At 43.8% G+C, this 18,337-nt stretch overlaps 1 protein-coding gene across 8 annotated transcripts in view; it reads right to left on the minus strand.

Annotated features, from left to right (window-relative positions):
* Positions 1 to 18,337, minus strand: part of LOC139765875 (uncharacterized) — a 76,732-nt gene that overhangs the window by 37,956 nt on the left and 20,439 nt on the right. For 7 of the 8 annotated variants that reach the window (XR_011716753.1, XR_011716751.1, XM_071693743.1 and 4 more), the window contains exon 3: positions 11,989 to 12,188. The exons of the other annotated variant lie outside the window; for it this stretch is intronic. The gene's annotated coding sequence lies outside the window, so the exon portion shown is untranslated. The remainder of the gene's footprint in view (positions 1 to 11,988; positions 12,189 to 18,337) is intronic. 8 annotated transcript variants of the gene reach the window in all.

Below are 18,337 nucleotides of genomic sequence, written 5' to 3' on the forward strand. Positions count from 1 at the left end.
CAGTAACTGAGATCTCGTTTTGAGATTTGAAAAAAAAAAATCACACGGAAAATTTAAGAAAAGCCAACATCACCTAAGTTGAAATTCGGTTATACAATTAGATTGGATTTTTATAAAGGCCTTATTATGTATTTGCTTCGAGAACCAAGTAGCAGCAGTATTACCTGGGACAAGCCAAGCTCGCGGCTCCACCACTGGTACTATGACGGCGAAATACTCCAGCAGCAGACCACAGTCCCGGGGGTGCGGTGCGCACCTCCTGACCAACAACCATTACTGCTGCTCCCCGTGACTTCAACCATTATATGTGTAAGACTCTATATAACCTAGAATTAGCCGGGTTACCCTTCCTCCCATTCTCTATATATACTACGAGGGTCGGGTGTGAATTAGTCCCTGTATGGCGGCAACAAACACAAGAACGATCGTGTGAAGTTGGAATTTGGGGACGGAAATGGCCTCATGAATGTACCTCATCCCTGGAATGAGTGTACAGTGTACTGTACTTGTGGTGGAAGTGGCATTACCTCTACCAGGCACGAGAAGGACTATCACTGAGGAAGATTACGGTCAAGATAGCGATATATATATATATATATATATATATATATATATATATATATATATATATATATATATATATATATATATATATTTTTTTTTTTTTTTTTTTTTTTTTGCTTTGTCGCTGTCTCCCGCGTTTGCGAGGTAGCGCAAGGAAACAGACGAAAGAAATGGCCCAACACACCCCCATACACATGCCTTGATTCAATCCACTGACAGCACGTCAACCCCGGTATACCACATCGCTCCAATTCACTCTATTCTTTGCCCTCCTTTCACCCTCCTGCATGTTCAGGCCCCGATCACACAAAATCTTTTTCACTCCATCTTTCCACCTCCAATTTGGTCTCCCTCTTCTCCTCGTTCCCTCCACCTCCGACACATATATCCTCTTGGTCAATCTTTCCTCACTCATTCTCTCCATGTGACCAAACCATTTCAAAACACCCTCTTCTGCTCTCTCAACCATGCTCTTTTTATTTCCACACATCTCTCTCACCCTTACGTTACTTACTCGATCAAACCACCTCACACCACACATTGTCCTCAAACATCTCATTTCCAGCACATCCATCCTCCTGCGCACAACTCTATCCATAGTCCACGCCTCGTAACCATACAAAGTTGTTGGAACCACTATTCCTTCAAACATACCCATTTTTGCTTTCCGAGATAATGTTCTCGACTTCCACACATTCTTCAAGGCTCCCAGAATTTTCGCCCCCTCCCCCACCCTATGATCCACTTCCGCTTCCATGGTTCCATCCGCTGCCAGATCCACTCCCAGATATCTAAAACACTTCACTTCCTCCAGTTTTTCTCCATTCAAACTCACCTCCCAATTGAATTGACCCTCAACCCTACTGTACCTAATAACCTTGCTCTTATTCACATTTACTCTTAACTTTCTTCTTTCACACACTTTACCAAACTCAGTCACCAGCTTCTGCAGTTTCTCACATGAATCAGCCACCAGCGCTGTATCATCAGCGAACAACAACTGACTCACTTCCCAAGCTCTCTCATCCACAACAGACTTCATACTTGCCCCTCTTTCCAAAACTCTTGCATTCACCTCCCTAACAACCCCATCCATAAACAAATTAAACAACCATGGAAACATCACACACCCCTGCCGCAAACCTACATTCACTGAGAACCAATCACTTTCCTCTTGGAGAGGATGAGTGAGGAAAGATTGACCAAGAGGATATATGTGTCGGAGGTGGAGGGAACAAGGAGAAGAGGGAGACCAAATTGGAGGTGGAAAGATGGAGTGAAAAAGATTTTGTGTGATCGGGGGCCTGAACATGCAGGAGGGTGAAAGGAGGGCAAGGAATAGAGTGAATTGGAGCGATGTGGTATACCGGGGTTGACGTGCTGTCAGTGGATTGAAGCAGGGCATGTGAAGCGTCTGGGGTAAACCATGGAAAGCTGTGTAGGTATGTATATTTGCGTGTGTGGACGTATGTATATACATGTGTATGGGGGGGGTTGGGCCATTTCTTTCGTCTGTTTCCTTGCGCTACCTCGAAAACGCGGGAGACAGCGACAAAGTATAAAAAAAAAAAAAGAAAAAAATATAGGGGATAGGGGAGAAAGAATACTTCCCACGTATTCCCTGCGTGTCGTAGAAGGCGACTAAAAGGGAAGGGAGCGGGGGGCTGGAAATCCTCCCCTCTTTTTTTTTTTTTTTTCTCAAAAAAGGAGCAGAGAAGGGGGCCAGATGAGGATATTCCCTCAAAGGCCCAGTCCTCTGTTCTTAACGCTACCTCGCCAACGCGGGAAATGGCGAATAGTATGAAAGAAAAGATATATATATATATATATATATATATATATATATATATATATATATATATATATATATATATATATATATATATATATATATCATACCCTAGCCAAGTTCCTCCCCTCCTGTGTTTGTTAACGGCCACAAGACAGGCTTTCATTGTGGTCTTTACCACACACTCAAGGGGAGTGCCTCGAGTGAAACAGACTTGGGTTATTCATTCTTCTTGATACGCCTAATTACCCCAATTTACTTTTATCAATTTATGGGCGATTAGCGAGGTGAAAATTGGTGGTCTTGACGTTATCCAAACAGTGGAAGAATCACGCGAGAGGAAGATTAGCAAGAACTTACAGAAGTCTTGCAAACTGGATCAACCATATATATATATATATATATATATATATATATATATATATATATATATATATATATATATATATATATGTGTGTGTGTGTGTGTGTGTGTGTGTGTGTGTGTGTGTGTGTGTGTGTGAAGGAGATGGAGTGAGTATTTTGAAGGTTTGTTGAATGTGTTTGATGATAGAGTGCCAAATAAAGGGTGTTTTCGTCGAGGTGGTGTGCAAAGTGAAAGGGTTAGGGAAAATAATTTGGTAAACAGAGAAGAGGTAGTGAAATATTTGCGGAAGATGAAAGCCGGCAAGGCAGCAGGTTTGGATGGTATTGCAGTGGAATTTATTAAAAAAGGGGGTGACTGTATTATTGACTGGTTGGTAAGGTTATTTAATGTATGTATGACTCATGGTGAGGTGCCTGAGGATTGGCGGAATGCGTGCATAGTGCCATTGTACAAAGGCAAAGGGGATAAGAGTGAGTGCTCAAACTACAGAGGTATAAGTTTGTTGAGTATTCCTGGTAAATTATATGGGAGGGTATTGATTGAGAGGGTGAAGGCATGTACAGAGCATCAGATTGGGGAAGAGCAGTGTGGTTTCAGAAGTGGTAGAGGATGTGTGGATCAGGTGTTTGCTTTGAAGAATGTATGTGAGAAATACTTAGAAAAGCAAATGGATTTGTATGTAGCATTTATGGATCTGGAGAAGGCATATGATAGAGTTGATAGAGATACTCTGTGGAAGGTATTAAGAATATATGGTGTGGGAGGCAAGTTGTTAGAAGCAGTGAAAAGTTTTTATCGAGGATGTAAGGCATGTGTACGTGTAGGAAGAGAGGAAAGTGATTGGTTCTCAGTGAATGTAGGTTTGCGGCAGGGGTGTGTGTTGTCTCCATGGTTGTTTAATTTGTTTATGGATGGGGTTGTTAGGGAGGTGAATGCAAGAGTTTTGGAAAGAGGGGCAAGTATGAAGTCTGTTGTGGATGAGAGAGCTTGGGAAGTGAGTCAGTTGTTGTTCGCTGATGATACAGCGCTGGTGGCTGATTCATGTGAGACTCTGCAGAAGCTGGTGACTGAGTTTGGTAAAGTGTGTGAAAGAAGAAAGTTAAGAGTAAATGTGAATAAGAGCAAGGTTATTAGGTACAGTAGGGTTGAGGGTCAAGTCAATTGGGAGGTAAGTTTGAATGGAGAAAAACTGGAGGAAGTAAAGTGTTTTAGATATCTGGGAGTGGATCTGGCAGCGGATGGAACCATGGAAGCGGAAGTGGATCATAGGGTGGGGGAGGGGGCGAAAATTCTGGGAGCCTTGAAGAATGTGTGGAAGTCGAGAACATTATCTCGGAAAGCAAAAATGGGTATGTTTGAAGGAATAGTGGTTCCAACAATGTTGTATGGTTGCGAGGCGTGGGCTATGGATAGAGTTGTGCGCAGGAGGATGGATGTGCTGGAAATGAGATGTTTGAGGACAATGTGTGGTGTGAGGTGGTTTGATCGAGTAAGTAACGTAAGGGTAAGAGAGATGTGTGGAAATAAAAAGAGCGTGGTTGAGAGAGCAGAAGAGGGTGCTTTGAAATGGTTTGGGCACATGGAGAGAATGAGTGAGGAAAGATTGACCAAGAGAATATATGTGTCGGAGGTGGAGGGAACGAGGAGAAGTGGGAGACCAAATTGGAGGTGGAAAGATGGAGTGAAAAAGATTTTGTGTGATCGAGACCTGAACATGCAGGAGGGTGAAAGGCGGGCAAGGAATTGAGTGAATTGGATCGATGTGGTATACCGGGGTTGACGTGGTCAGTGGATTGAATCAGCGCATATATATATGCGGGAGACAGCGACAAAGTATAATGAATAAATGAATAAATATGAATAAAATATATATATATATATATATATATATATATATATATATATATATATATATATATATATATATATATATATATATATATATATATATATTATCCCTGGGGATAGGGGAGAAAGAATACTTCCCACGTATTCCCTGCGTGTCGTAGAAGGCGACTAAAAGGGGAGGGAGCGGGGGGCTGGAAATCCTCCCCTCTCAATTTTTTTTAATTTTCCAAAAGAAGGAACAGAGAAGGGGGCCAGGTGAGGATATTCCCTCAGTGGCCCAGTTCTCTGTTCTTAACGCTACCTCGCTAACGCGGGAAATGGCGAATAGTTTGAAAAAAAAAAAAAAAAAAAAAAAAAAAAAAATATATATATATATATATATACGAGAGCCTACGACGAGATTTTGCCGTCAGGGAGCACTAGCGCGAATCGCTCACCGCAGGAATTATATTATCAGAGTTAAGAGTAAATCCATGTGACATGTTGTCAAGTGTTATACATGATGTGAAAAAAGCGTGTATTTGCGAAATGAATGTCAGCAGCCCAAGTGTATGTGAGGTAGAAAGAAAGAAAGATTAGTATCATAGGCCAAAAATGGGAACTTTAAACCCAACGAAGGGGTGGCTCAATGTGTCGCCGTTACTAACCTTCTCTAACACTCAGCCAGGTACAACAGTACGTACCTTCCTGCTACCTATCTACTACCTCCCTACCTACCTACCTACCTACCTACATACCTCCCTGTCTACCTCCCTCCCTACCTCTTCTACCTACTTACCCACCTACCAAGCCACCTACATACCTACTTACCTCTCTACCTACCTACCTACCGAGAGAGGAACACCATCAGCATATCAAAGTCCCCTGGTTCTCACCCCCGGTAGCCTCTCGGTGACTCGTGGAGTCCCCAGAGAAGAGCGAGAGGAGAGAGTGGTGGAGGACGTCGGAGAGTTCCTGTTTCTCTTCATTAGAGTTCAAGAGGCTACTCTCGTGCTGCCCCTCCCCTCGGGCATCCGTAACAAGAGGGTTGCAGGTAATGGTCTTAATAAGCAGGTACAATCATGCCCACCTGGCTTGTCATGGGCGGAAGAATCATGAAAAAAAAATGATCTAAATGATCTACAGCCTCAGAAGTTGTCTCCCTCCCTGATATATATTCCCCGATCTGTTTTTGTTCCGGTTATGGTTTCCCATTCCGTACTCTTACCCCTTCCCGCTTCACCTTCCTGGAAACCCTTCCTTTTCCCCCTTCCTTCTACGTATCTCTTCCTGCTACTCCCTGTTAGAACCCCTTCCTCCTACCGTTATCCTTACCCCTTCTTGCTACTGTTTCCTAATATCCTCCCTACTACGTCTTAATCCTATTCTTTTATGCTACTCCTTCCTCCTACTTCTTAACACCTCAACACAAAGGATACAGCTCTCGCCCTTTATGGAGCCCTGATCAGATCCCATTTGGAATACGCTGTTCAATTCTGGTCACCAAAGCTGATCAAAAATGAAGAAAAACCAGATGAAAATAAACAACAATCCTTTCACTCTGAAACAAGTCTTGTGAAAAGAGACTCAAAAACCGAAGATCATCTCTTAGAAAAATTCTCCGAAATGTGACAGAAGTGTATGAAATACTAAATAATTTGTACATGACGTTTGGAAATTCTCCAGTTCAAAGAATCATTGACTAAAAATCAAGTTGTGAGGACCAAGAGAAAGAAATGTGTGAAGACCAAGAGAAGGAAATGTTATAAAAAATTTGGGAAAAATGTTTCACTTGTAAACTGACAGAACATTAGTATGAAGCTAATACGTAGTTAATATGTAGCCTTACTTTCCTTCTGATCACATAACCTTTACCATTATTTCTCATCATTTTCCTTCCTCTCCTTCACCGTTATAACCTGGTACCTCAGCAGAACACAAGCAGTGTAATCTCGGCACATAACAAAGGACACTCTATTATCCGCTCCCGCATCTGCTAAACATTAACATCACTCATCGTCTGCCAGGTTTCCCAAGGAACAAGAACATCGTTAAGCATGGATAAAACTCCCGGAACTTCTTGTTGACAAGACAACCAAGGCCTTGTGTAAGAGGTAAACTGCTAGTCTACCAGAGACTGAGGTCAGGATCAGGATTTACGTGGACAAGACAACCAATGAGTTGTGCTGGGGTAAACTGCTAGTTTACCAGAGTTTGAGGTCAGGCTCTGGGTTTACGTAGATAAAACAAGCAATGGGTTGTGTTATGATTAATGTCTGCTCTCACAGTGTTGCGTGAAGTGACACATGTGAGCAAGTATCTCTGACTTGAAGTTACTGTTTTTCATCCATCTAATATCACCTTGATTTCCCGCGTCATATTCTTCCTAAGCACATCTCTCTCTCTCTCTCTCTCTCTCTCTCTCTCTCTCTCTCTCTCTCTCTCTCTCTCTCTCTCTCTCTCGTTTGCCTTATCTGCCCTTATCACCAGGCTTGTGATGATCGGGGTGGAGAGCCAGCCTTTAGTGTTAGCCCCAGGGGAGAGTCGCCAGTCTGGTCATGGAGCAGGTGTTCAGGATTGTCAAGGGACGTGACGACAACCATGAGCCACTCGCTCTATGTGGGGATAAATCCCCGTAGAATGGAACAAGTCAGCCACAGAACCTGTGGGATACTAGCTACGTGTCAAGCTAAATGGACACGTCCACTGTGGGTTAAGGGGGAGTCCGGCACCGCCCCTCTTCTCCCTAACACCACACAGCTCGACCTTTTTTCCCCCATCGACTTGTACTAAAAAAAAATGCCTTTTTCACAGGCGTTATATTGCCGGTAGCGGGGTGATGAACTGGCGACCATAACTCACGGGGGACGAGTGTACTTGGGAGAGAGAGAGAGAGAGAGAGAGAGAGAGAGAGAGAGAGAGAGAGAGAGAGAGAGAGAGAGAGAGAGAGAGAGAGAGAGAGAGAGAGAGAGAGAGAGAGAGTTTCTAAACTTAACCACCAAGGGCAAATAGCTTCCATAACATTAACTTGCCCGCGGCACACCAGATGCCAACCTTCATTACACCAGACTCATGATATATATATATATATATATATATATATATATATATATATATATATATATATATATATATATATATATATATATATATATATATATATATATATATATATATATATATATATATACCAGAACTTATAAAATAAAGGCAATATATTTGAGTGGTGAGTAAAATGGTGATTACGTATGTAGGTTGTCGAAAAATGAAGCGAGCGGATAATTATGCCGTCTTGAGCTGTCATGGGGCGCAGGGGGAGACGGGACAGGGTGGGAGATGACTGACTGGGAGACAGGGAAGGGCAAGCCGGGATTGATGGGGAGCAAAATAGAATAAGTAATGAGAGGAAGGGAACTCTGGATTTCTACCCCCAGCAGAGTATCTTAGAGTTCTTCTCTATCCCCGCAGTTTCTGGTTCTCCGCAAGGCCTCACAGATGCTCCCTGTATGCCCGTGTATCTGCTGGTGCACAGCTCCTCAGCCAAGGCTTTAAAGGGATTCGAATCAACAACAAACAGCCAATGGTGAGTCGGTCGACAAACATAGTAACGTGTGATCCCTGCCTCAACTTCTGTAACATCTGCTGAGTTCTTCACTGAGAGTAGGAAAGTGAAGCTGAAAAGAATGTGAATAAAACAGACACAAATTGTCTCTGAATAGTGATTCGCTGATTGGTTCAAAACAGTGACTTTCGTACACTACTTGCAGTCAGTGATTCTGGTGATAATTTCAAGTTAGTTCATTATCTGTTACTGCATAACTTGCCTTGATCTTTGTTCCCATGTATTCATAGATCAATCTTAGTCACACTATAAGCAAAGTTTATTTCGTGTTACTCATCTTGGCAGCATAAAGTTACTGTAATAAGACACTGCTAGCCAAGTGACCCGACCACTCTTAGATACACAGACACAAACAGTGTAATAATAATCATAAATGAAAAAATAGTCTTTTCAGAAGAGTGTCTTTGTAAAATCATCGTCCTTGATGTTCATGGCCTCCTTCATATGCATTATACAAGTCCCATTTTGTTAACAGGCAGCGATGACAGTGCCATAGAAACAGATTCCTACCCCATCTACTTGGCATACATTACCGAATCTAATACTTATTCATGAGGACTACTGACACCCTTTACAAAATGGGCTGTTATCTTTATTCACGTTTCATCATTGCCATATTTTCTTGTATTGTTTCTCACTTCTTTTGTTCCCTGACTTTATTTTCTTTTTTTGTGCAAGTTCAGGTGGGCGAGGGTTGGGAGCTGTGCAGCCCAGGATCGTAGTTAACGGCGCACAAGGGGGCAATTTGACTGGCATTACGTCCAACTACCTGTGGGACACAGTTACTTGCGCCAGGAACCCATTTCCAGGTGGGTGAGCACAAGGCCACCTTCCCGTCAGTTGTTTTATCACATTTCTGTTTTCCCCTGCAGGCGAAGGTGGCAGTGATTCCTGAAGATGGGGCAAGACACGAGTCATCAGGTGACCTGAGCTGCAGACAAATATTTGGTTCTATGAACGTGAGTTAAACAGGATCAACTCTGAACAACCCGTTTGATGATGATCTTCAAACCAGACAAACAGATGGTCAACTTGTTAAGCTTTAAAGTCATCATGCAACAAGTTTCCAGTGTGATGCAGACGGTCCTGGACCCAAGTACCACCACTAAACGTTCCTTGTAACATGTATCTTCAGTAATCCTGATCACATTCACGTGCAGGAACAACATACGCGAGTTACTTTTGTGGAAACAGAGTTTATGGAAAATTCTGAACTCTCAGAAAATGAAATCTGACTAAAATATTTGTGTTAACACAAAATTATGACCACACACCATGAGAAAAGAAATTTTGAAGATAATACGAAAAAAAGATGGTTTTAGATATGAAAATGAATATGTAGACGTCAAAATCCATTACTTTGTCGTGCACGCGCGCGCGCACGTGTGTGTGTGTGTGTGTGTGTGTGTGTGTGTGTGTGTGTGTGTGTGTGTGAGACTCTTCGCAAGAAATAAAGTTTCCCAACAGAACAGAGACTGAAAACAAACACAGGAATATGTAAACACATCCGGAAAAAGGTCAGAATTGGTTGGAATTTAAGTTTTCAAGAAAACAAGGACGGCTGGTGTGGCCTCACAGTCCAACCTGCCTGCCACACCCAAAGCCATATCCCACACATACTTCTAATTCCTGGTCGAGATTATCTGTAGAATCATTTCTAAAATTTTCTTTCTCCTGCTCAAAGACAGACTTGACTGGGTAGGGAATTTTTTTGGGCAGATAAGAAAGGTTAGTGAGTGGTGGGATAAAGAAGTAAGATTGTTAGTGAAAGAGAAAGGAGAGGCGTTTGGACGATTTTTTGCAGGGAAGTAGTACAAATGACCGGGAGATGTATAAAAGAAAGCGGCAGGAGGTCTAGAGAAAGGTGCAAGAGGTGAAAAAGAGGGCAAATGAGAGTTGGGGTGAGAGAGTATCATTAAATTTTAGGGAGAAGGTAAATAACGTGCGTAAGATAAGAGAACAAATGGATACATCGATGAAGGGGGCTACTGGGGAGGTAATAACAAGTAGTGGTGAAGTGAGATTGAGTGAGTATTTTGAAGGTTTGTTGAATGTGTTTGATGATAGAGTGGCAGATATTGGATGTTTTTGTCGAGGTGGTGTGCGAAGTGAGAGGGTCAGGGAGAATGGTTTGGTAAACAGAGAAGAGGTAGTGAAAGCTTTGCGGAAGATGAAAGCCGGCAAGGCGGTGGGTTTGGATGGTATTGCAGTGGAATCTATTGAAAAAGGGGGTAACTGTGTTGTTGGTTGGTTGGTAAGGATATTCATTGTATGTATGGTTCATGGTGAAGTGCCTGAGAATTGGTGGAATGTATGCATAGTGCCATTGTACAAAGGCAAAGGGTATAAAGGTGAATGCTCAAATTACACAGGTAAAAGTTTGTTGAGTATTCCTGGGAAATCACATGTATATGTATATGTATATCACATGTATATGTATAAAACTTTTCTTCTCATACTCGTGTAATGCTTGCCTACTGGCCGTGCTTGCTCGCCTGCCTGGCTCCTGGCCAGTCCCTTGACTACCTGCCTGCATGCTTGCGTGCTTGCATGTGGGGTGATCAGCGGACACTCTTGTGTTTATGATAATAGCTGTATGCGTGTGTGTGTGTGTGTGTGTGTGTGTGTGTGTGTGTGTGTGTGTGTGTGTGTGTGTGTGTGACCTGGGAACATCAGTGTACACACCTGAACAAGAGCACATGTACAAGAGTCTACCCCTGACTAAACTGAGCGGGTAAGCTATCGACGTCACCATTATTGGTGACACGTATAGGTACGTGTTGGTAACAGGTATTGGTAACTCTGACCTAAACTTAAAAAAAAACCTGCAACACGTTAACACTTCCTGGCGGAGGCACGCGATCATCTGGAGCTGCTGCAGATCTACAGAATATAGAGCACGTGTGCTCAACATGGCCATCCATGAATTGTGCATACATACCTAATGTATGACTGTATGACTGAAAGATTCTCTTACTGACGAGGTATTCATCCAGCACGACTGTATACTTCACCCATCTGACTGCAAACCATGGCTCTGAGCTGTGGAACTGACCGGCTCAGATAAGCCAGTTGTATTGTGAATTTACTGGAACAGAGAACCATTCTTAGTGTCCACATATTTACAATATCTTGCAGGATTTTTCTCTTCATGCCTAGAGTTTCATTTAAGGTCTGGACTTCGATGAAGGAATTTCGGTCGTGATTAGAGTTTTGGACACATGATCTATCACACGGATTAAACATCAGGACGACGCAGAATTGTCACATGTCATCAGTGTTACACAAGAGAGGAGTCAAGGGGATGGTCACAACCAAACCAACATGACAATTAGGTGTCATCTCTAAATCTCACGTAAGTTGCGTGAAATGATAACATACTGATTGAATCATTAAGACATTAAGGTAAGAAGGCAGAAAGTCGCATCTTAGAAACATGCGGAAAACCATTTAACGTTTTGAGGTTCAGTTGGAATAATCATTATTGTGGGGCTTCTTACACAGCGAATCACACGTTTACTTCCTATGGCTGGCAAATGTGGCCGTTGGTGTGGTGTAGCTACCAGCATGAGCGGCTCACACCACAACGATTGTGGTGTTGAGTGGTTGTGGGAAAACACCATCAGAAACCTTCAAGCTAGGGGCTTACCTGTCATTATCCGAGAGTACATAACTTTTTATACTTGTTTATGAGGGACAAAAGATTTTCTGGTGTAGGAGCAAAATTGTAAGAACCATGTTCTCTGTCGATATTGCCTGAAGAAAACCTTTAAATTCAAGAGTGAAAGTTACGACGTGCATGATGTGTGTGTTACATACCTCAGACTGCGGGGCAAGGGCTACCAGACACCTGGCCAGGCTACTACCAAGTCTTGGGTAATGGGTGGCATGGGTGGTTGCCAACCACCTCTGGTGTTCACCACCCACGGCCACCCACCTCTTGTTCACCGCTCACAGAACAAATGAACGTGGCCTCCTACTCCTCTCCTAATTCTGGGATCCCACGAGGCTCAGGCGCGCTGCAACGAAGGGGAAACACGTCAGGGAGAGGAGGACATGTAAACAGGTATTCGATAGACTCAGTTTTAGAGTGCGAGGGAAGTGTGTTTATGAGTGTATGATGTGTTGTGCTCCGGAGCGAGACGTGTGAGGGAGTTAAGATGGCGGTTGAGTGTGTCTCAGCGGCTGAGGTTAACGCCATAATAGTCGGCTTCCGCTTCTACTTGTGTTGCCTCCACTTGATGATCTTCACGGTAGAGGAGCATGAGAGTGAACAGCAGGTGAGGGAGAAGGTAGGACAGTTAGCAGGTGAAGGAGTGGGTAAGACGGTCAGCAGGTGGAGGAGGGGGTGGAAGAGGTCAGCAGGTGGAGGAGGAGGGGGTGGAAGCGGTCAGCAGGTGGAGGAGGAGGGGGTGGAAGCGGTCAGCAGGTGGAGGAGGAGGGGGTGGAAACGGTCAGCAGGCATGAAGAGAGAGGAACTACCTCTTGGCAAAGGATGGTAGTGCTAACGGAAGGGTTAAGGCTGTTTGATTATCCTTAGAGTCTTGTTCAGCATACAGTCTACAGGCACCGGGATCAGACCCCTAAAGATCAGATATAACAAAAACATCCGGCAGCCTCTGTCATCTTACAGGTTACAGACAACTAGATGTCAATAAACTACTGTTGGTGATCACACCGCAGGCAGTTAAGAAACAGCGTGTGTGAAAGGTCAGACAGTTACAGAAAGAGATTCAACCTCTTCAATCTCAACCTGTTCAGGGAAGACTGCACGCTCGCTCCTGAATACCCACGTTTCGGAGGTCCATTTCGTGCTTTTCTCTGGCAACAATCGGGTGGAAGTGGTAATGGATGGCGCTGGTCGGACGACTCCTCAGCATCATTCGTCACTTGCTTTTTGCTGGACGATAAATCTAACATTTGGAGAAATAAACAACGACCATTCGTCGCCAGGCTATTGGTCCGCATTACCTGGGGACGACGCCTCAGGTGAGGAGGTGAGGAGAGCAACAGGAAGCAGGAGAGCTGAGGTGAGGGGAAGAATGACACTTCTTGAAAGGGGAGGAAAACAAGTATACACAAAGGGGAGTAGAGAGAGCATTCACAGCAAACGATGATGACAGGTACCTAGTATACTGCTCAATGGTCGCCCTTCCTCACCCTAGGCCCTCTTCTGGTCCCTCTGCCTCACTCAGAACCTATTCTGACTCCTCTGATACACCCCAAGCAATCTCATGATCCCTCTGCATCACCCCAGGTCCTCTCCCGATACCCTTTGCCTCACCCTAGGCCCTCTCCTGGTTCCTCTGCCTCACCCTAAGTCCTCTCGTATTCCCTATGCCCCACTCTTTCCCGTGCACACACCCAGTACACTTGTGTCACTATACCCAGTCTCATAGGGTACTATGCAGTAGCAGTAGAGTCTTCAGAAGGATAGTTTCTTACACCAGAACATTATAACCAGCAGACTACCATGCTAAGTGAACAGGAAAAAGTTTGTAAATAGAAAAAAAACTGAAAAATGCATATGCGTCGCAGACTGAGGCAAACTATGATTAAAGAAGGGGAAAGAAGCAACAGAAGACACAAAGAGAGGAATGATTAGGGTTGATTACAGAGGAGGTGATAAATCATGGGTCGTGACGTGATAATTGAGGCGAGATGAGGTGATGAGGCTCAACCTGAGTGACCTGCCTCACACTAGTGTGACCTGAACACACGACACGAGCAGGAATGTGGGATGACCACACGGCATGACCAAGGATGTGGAATGATCACACGACATCACTGGTGTTGTGACCTGATCACATGATAAGATCATGTGATACATCAAACTGTTGCCTGAAGCAGACCGGAAGTTTCAATAAAAGAACAGGGCTTGAGGTGCCATCTTGGCCAGTCGACTTCCAGTGTCTTTATCGTATAAACCTTCACTCCAGTACTGACGGCTCATCCCCCACACTGTTCCAATGGTCCACATTCAAAGTCTATGCTCAGTTCTGGAATAAGTGAAGATCTATTATGAATCCAGTTCTGGGGTGAATGTTTGTATGTCAGGAATACAGTGCATAACATATATCAGAAGAATCGTGTATCAGGAGAGTGCAGACACAACAGAGTTATGCAGCAAGTACAGTCACGTAACAACATAATCAAAGTGGAAGCAAAGTACAGCGTGGCAGACGGCATAGCTCGGGAACGGGAAGGGTTATCACTCATGCAAAGTTACATTGTTGGCTAGAGTTTTGGACCTTGGTAATCAGGCTATTGATTAGTTCGCAGCTAGTGTGTGTGTGTGTGTGTGTGTGTGTGTGTGTGTGTGTGTGTGTGTGTGTGTGTGTGTGTGTGTGTGTGTGTGTGTGTGTGTGTGTGTGTGTGTGTGTGTGTGTGTGTGTGTGTGTGTGTGTGTGTGTGTGTGTGTGATTCCTCATAATATGCAAGTTCTCTTTTGTTGCTGTGTACATTGAAATGAAGGAATTACGAACAAGAATGAAAAAAGGGGACGCAACAGCAAAGTAGAAGGAAAAGATCATGAAAGAAAAGAATGCAGTAAGAGAGAGAGAGAGAGAGAGAGAGAGAGAGAGAGAGAGAGAGAGAGAGAGAGAGAGAGAGAGAGAGAGAGAGAGAGAGAGAGAGAGAGAGAGAGAGAGAGAGAGAGAGAGAGAGAGAGAGAGAGAGAGAGAGAGAACACGGGGAAGGAAGACAAATGATGAAAAGTGATAACAAGAAAAGTTGCGAAAGTCCTGAGGAATCTTGCGTTAATTAGAAATCCCAGAAGTTCTTGCTGTAAGTTGGAATGTAGTGCATTATGTACCCAAGTCTACCCTCAGGTCCGCTCTTCTACACAGGCAAAGGTAAATAACAGAGAGGAAGTAGAATGTTGACAACAAGTCCTGAAGAAAAGTTTCAGGCGTGTGAGGAAGACCAGGGGATCTTCTTGAAGACAGAGGAACTACACGAGTGGAAATAGATATCCAGCTTCGGAATACTTATAACCGACATCCATTTCATTATCCGGAGTGTCATCGTGTGGTCATATTATCCGGCCTTGGAGACAGGAAATTCCTAGACGCTAAGATTTTTTGGCTTTATGAAGGTCTGTCAGTATTGATGTGGGGTCTAGCACTGCCTTGCTCACAGCCAGGAGGACACGTGTGTGTGTGTGTGATGGTGCATATGTTTACAAGATGCAAGTGTACACTTCAGCACACACAACCTAATGTACACATGACCAGTTGTACAACCTTCCCGTTATCAACAAAAACTGGTGTATACAGAGTACTTCATATGCTCCCTATTACACAACGATCAGATGTACGCATCCGACCCAGTGCTCCTGCAGTCAGTTGTAAACTAATCAGTGTACATAATGTGATCGAACTGACATTACTTATGCCTGGTGTACATACCTTGTACGTACATTACCCAGTACACATCCGGTCGGGAGTGCAGATCCTTCGTTGTACTTATAATCCTGTGAACTTCCGACCTTGTATAGACAAGACCAGTGCACTGTAGACACAGCGCACCACCACTCTCTATGAATGATTCAATGTACATGTAATTCAGTTTGTCCCTAGTAGTGCCAGTGTAACCCCTGTAACCAAGAAAAAGTGTAAATTGGCCTGATGTACTTATGAACTAATTCAAAACGATTTGAATGTACAAATGGCCTAGTCTAAAACAACATATTGTGCGCAATTCAAGGTCTACATCGAACTGATGTACACACCCCAGTATACAACAACCTGATGTACACACGTACAGCAGGCTAAGTGTCATCTCCGGCGGCCGGGCACGTCCTCCAGCGTGTTTAATATCCTGGTGGTGGTGAGGGTGGGGACCTACTGACTCCAGCTGGACAGAGGGGAAGGAGCCAGAGGAAGAGCAGACGGGGATAAAAGAGGAGATAAGAGAAGCAAGAACTCCGACCAGAGGAACAGTGATAGTGGAAGGGTGATACATTGGTGGGGGTGTGGAAGACGTGAGTGAGCAGAGTATATCATGTGTGGAGAATAGATTTTGAAGGCAAAGGAGGACGTCATTAACGTCAGAGAGAGAGAGAGAGAGAGAGAGAGAGAGAGAGAGAGAGAGAGAGAGAGAGAGAGAGAGAGAGAGAGAGAGAGAGAGAGAGAGAGAGAGAGTAGTGGTCAGTGGAAGTTAACGAGAGACAACAACTTTATGTGCATTTTTCTATCCTGCTACACCTGGATCTGGGACAAACTAGACTCCATTGCTTCCTGCCGATCAGACAATCTGTTTGTTTCCGTAACGGATAGTTACATGGAATCACCATAAAGTAGTAGACTTACGTCTAATCTTTTTAAAGTTTTCTCCACAGGTATATAAATAGATTTTACAGCTTGGGAAGGAAAAAGACCAGGAAACACAAGCCCCAAAACTTAGCATTAATGTCTCATATTGTCTTGGTAACATTGCTTTCAGTTGATGTTACTCTGCAAGGTGGTCCTCCTTGTGTTACACTCCGGTAAGCAATTAACCTCGGGTATAGACTGCCTATTGTGTGTGTGTGTTATGATACAACTGGCCAGTCGACTCTGAGGATAAGTCTTAGTGATTTCGTATGTTCTCGACTGTCCTGGTCTTGCCAGTCACAACCAGTCAAACGTATTTTTTATATAATCTACAACTTGGTAATTCCGCCCACCTGACAGGGAATGTTATTATATAATCATATGCTCTTCTGGAGGGAATAATTGCTCTGATAAATATTATCATTGACTTTGTATTCCTCGTTTTGAAAGACTACAGGTCTGATCCTTCCACTGTCTGTATGAGAGCAATAGTTGCTTTGTTGCACTCACTACAAGTGAGACCATCTGACCGAATCACTCCCAAGACTTTTATTCTACCGCTTCGATGCTTAACGTAACGTAGGTCTGGTTGTAACCAGCATCATTTACTGGTCACAGACTGACGTGTACTAGATGAACCAGGGAATGCAGTGATCTGGAGAGTATTGGCTGCACTACGGGTCAAAGGGAGTACATGAACGGGGGCGTGCCTGTGGAACTGGGGAGGAATTGTGTAGGTTATCGTGGTGATAGCGAAATGTGAATGCTGGAGAGTAAGATAGCAAAGTAACACGGGGATGAAGTAGACGCATCTGAGAAGAGACAGTGGGGGCCACAGATCTGATTGGGAGGGAAAAGAAGGAACAGAAGAAAGTGGAGGAGAGTGACGAGGAGGGAAAGATGAGGCAAGTCCGTGGTGAAGGGAGGGGAGGGGAGGGGAGGGGAGCGGGGGTATGGAAATGGAGAGTGAAATCAGGGGTATAATGCCCCAGGCGTGAGGTGCCAGGAATGGGAAGTAAATTTTCGTCACTCTTAGGCCCCAAGGCATTGGCCTGTTACCATCATGACCCTTGACTGTACGCCACCAGCACCACTTCCCCCTGCCATGCCTTGACTGTACACCACCATCATTCCCCCTTGTAATTCATTAAAAATTCACGGCGACGGACATGAAAGTCGGAGGCATCTCTGTATTTACATCTTTTTCTTTCGTTAAAGGATATATTTCTCCAGACACAAACTCTAGATATTTGTGACATTTTTATCCAGAACACTGGGATTGCTGCCTCCGTTCCACAGAATCAAACATGAGTTGTGTTACCCGCTCTTATAAATCAGAACGGGAACATCTGAGATCATTCAGAATATACTCAGGAACGCAGGAGTGAGACTCATGGAGAGTATACCATGTGTCCCTAGTTCCCAGACGGAGCTGTGGCAGTAGAGATGGATCCCAGGAACTAACGCAACGTTATGCTAGTCATTTACCAAACAAACCATTAACTGACCCCACCTTCCTTCAACAACACTATGTCATTGATTAGATTACTTTTGTAATTAACAACGTACAATAGTCTCTCATCTCATAACCAGAGATATTCGCCATGTGTCCAAACATTCCACTTATCTCACTTTAACTTATGAAAGTTAAAAGGGTCAAAGTTTCAAGGGTATCATCGTTGGAAATGAGTGAGTGAATGAGGATTTAGATGATGTGTAGGGAAAAGTGTGAGGATGAGTAGTTGATAGTTAAACATATGAAAATGATAACTCGGAGATCAGGGGTTCTTGTATCTACTATGTACACATGTAGGATTTCTCTTCCTGTTCTTCCTTCCAGTGAACAAAGTGTG

Source organism: Panulirus ornatus, chromosome 56 (assembly GCF_036320965.1).
Source record: "Panulirus ornatus isolate Po-2019 chromosome 56, ASM3632096v1, whole genome shotgun sequence".
Classification (NCBI taxonomy): Eukaryota; Metazoa; Arthropoda; class Malacostraca; order Decapoda; family Palinuridae; genus Panulirus; species Panulirus ornatus.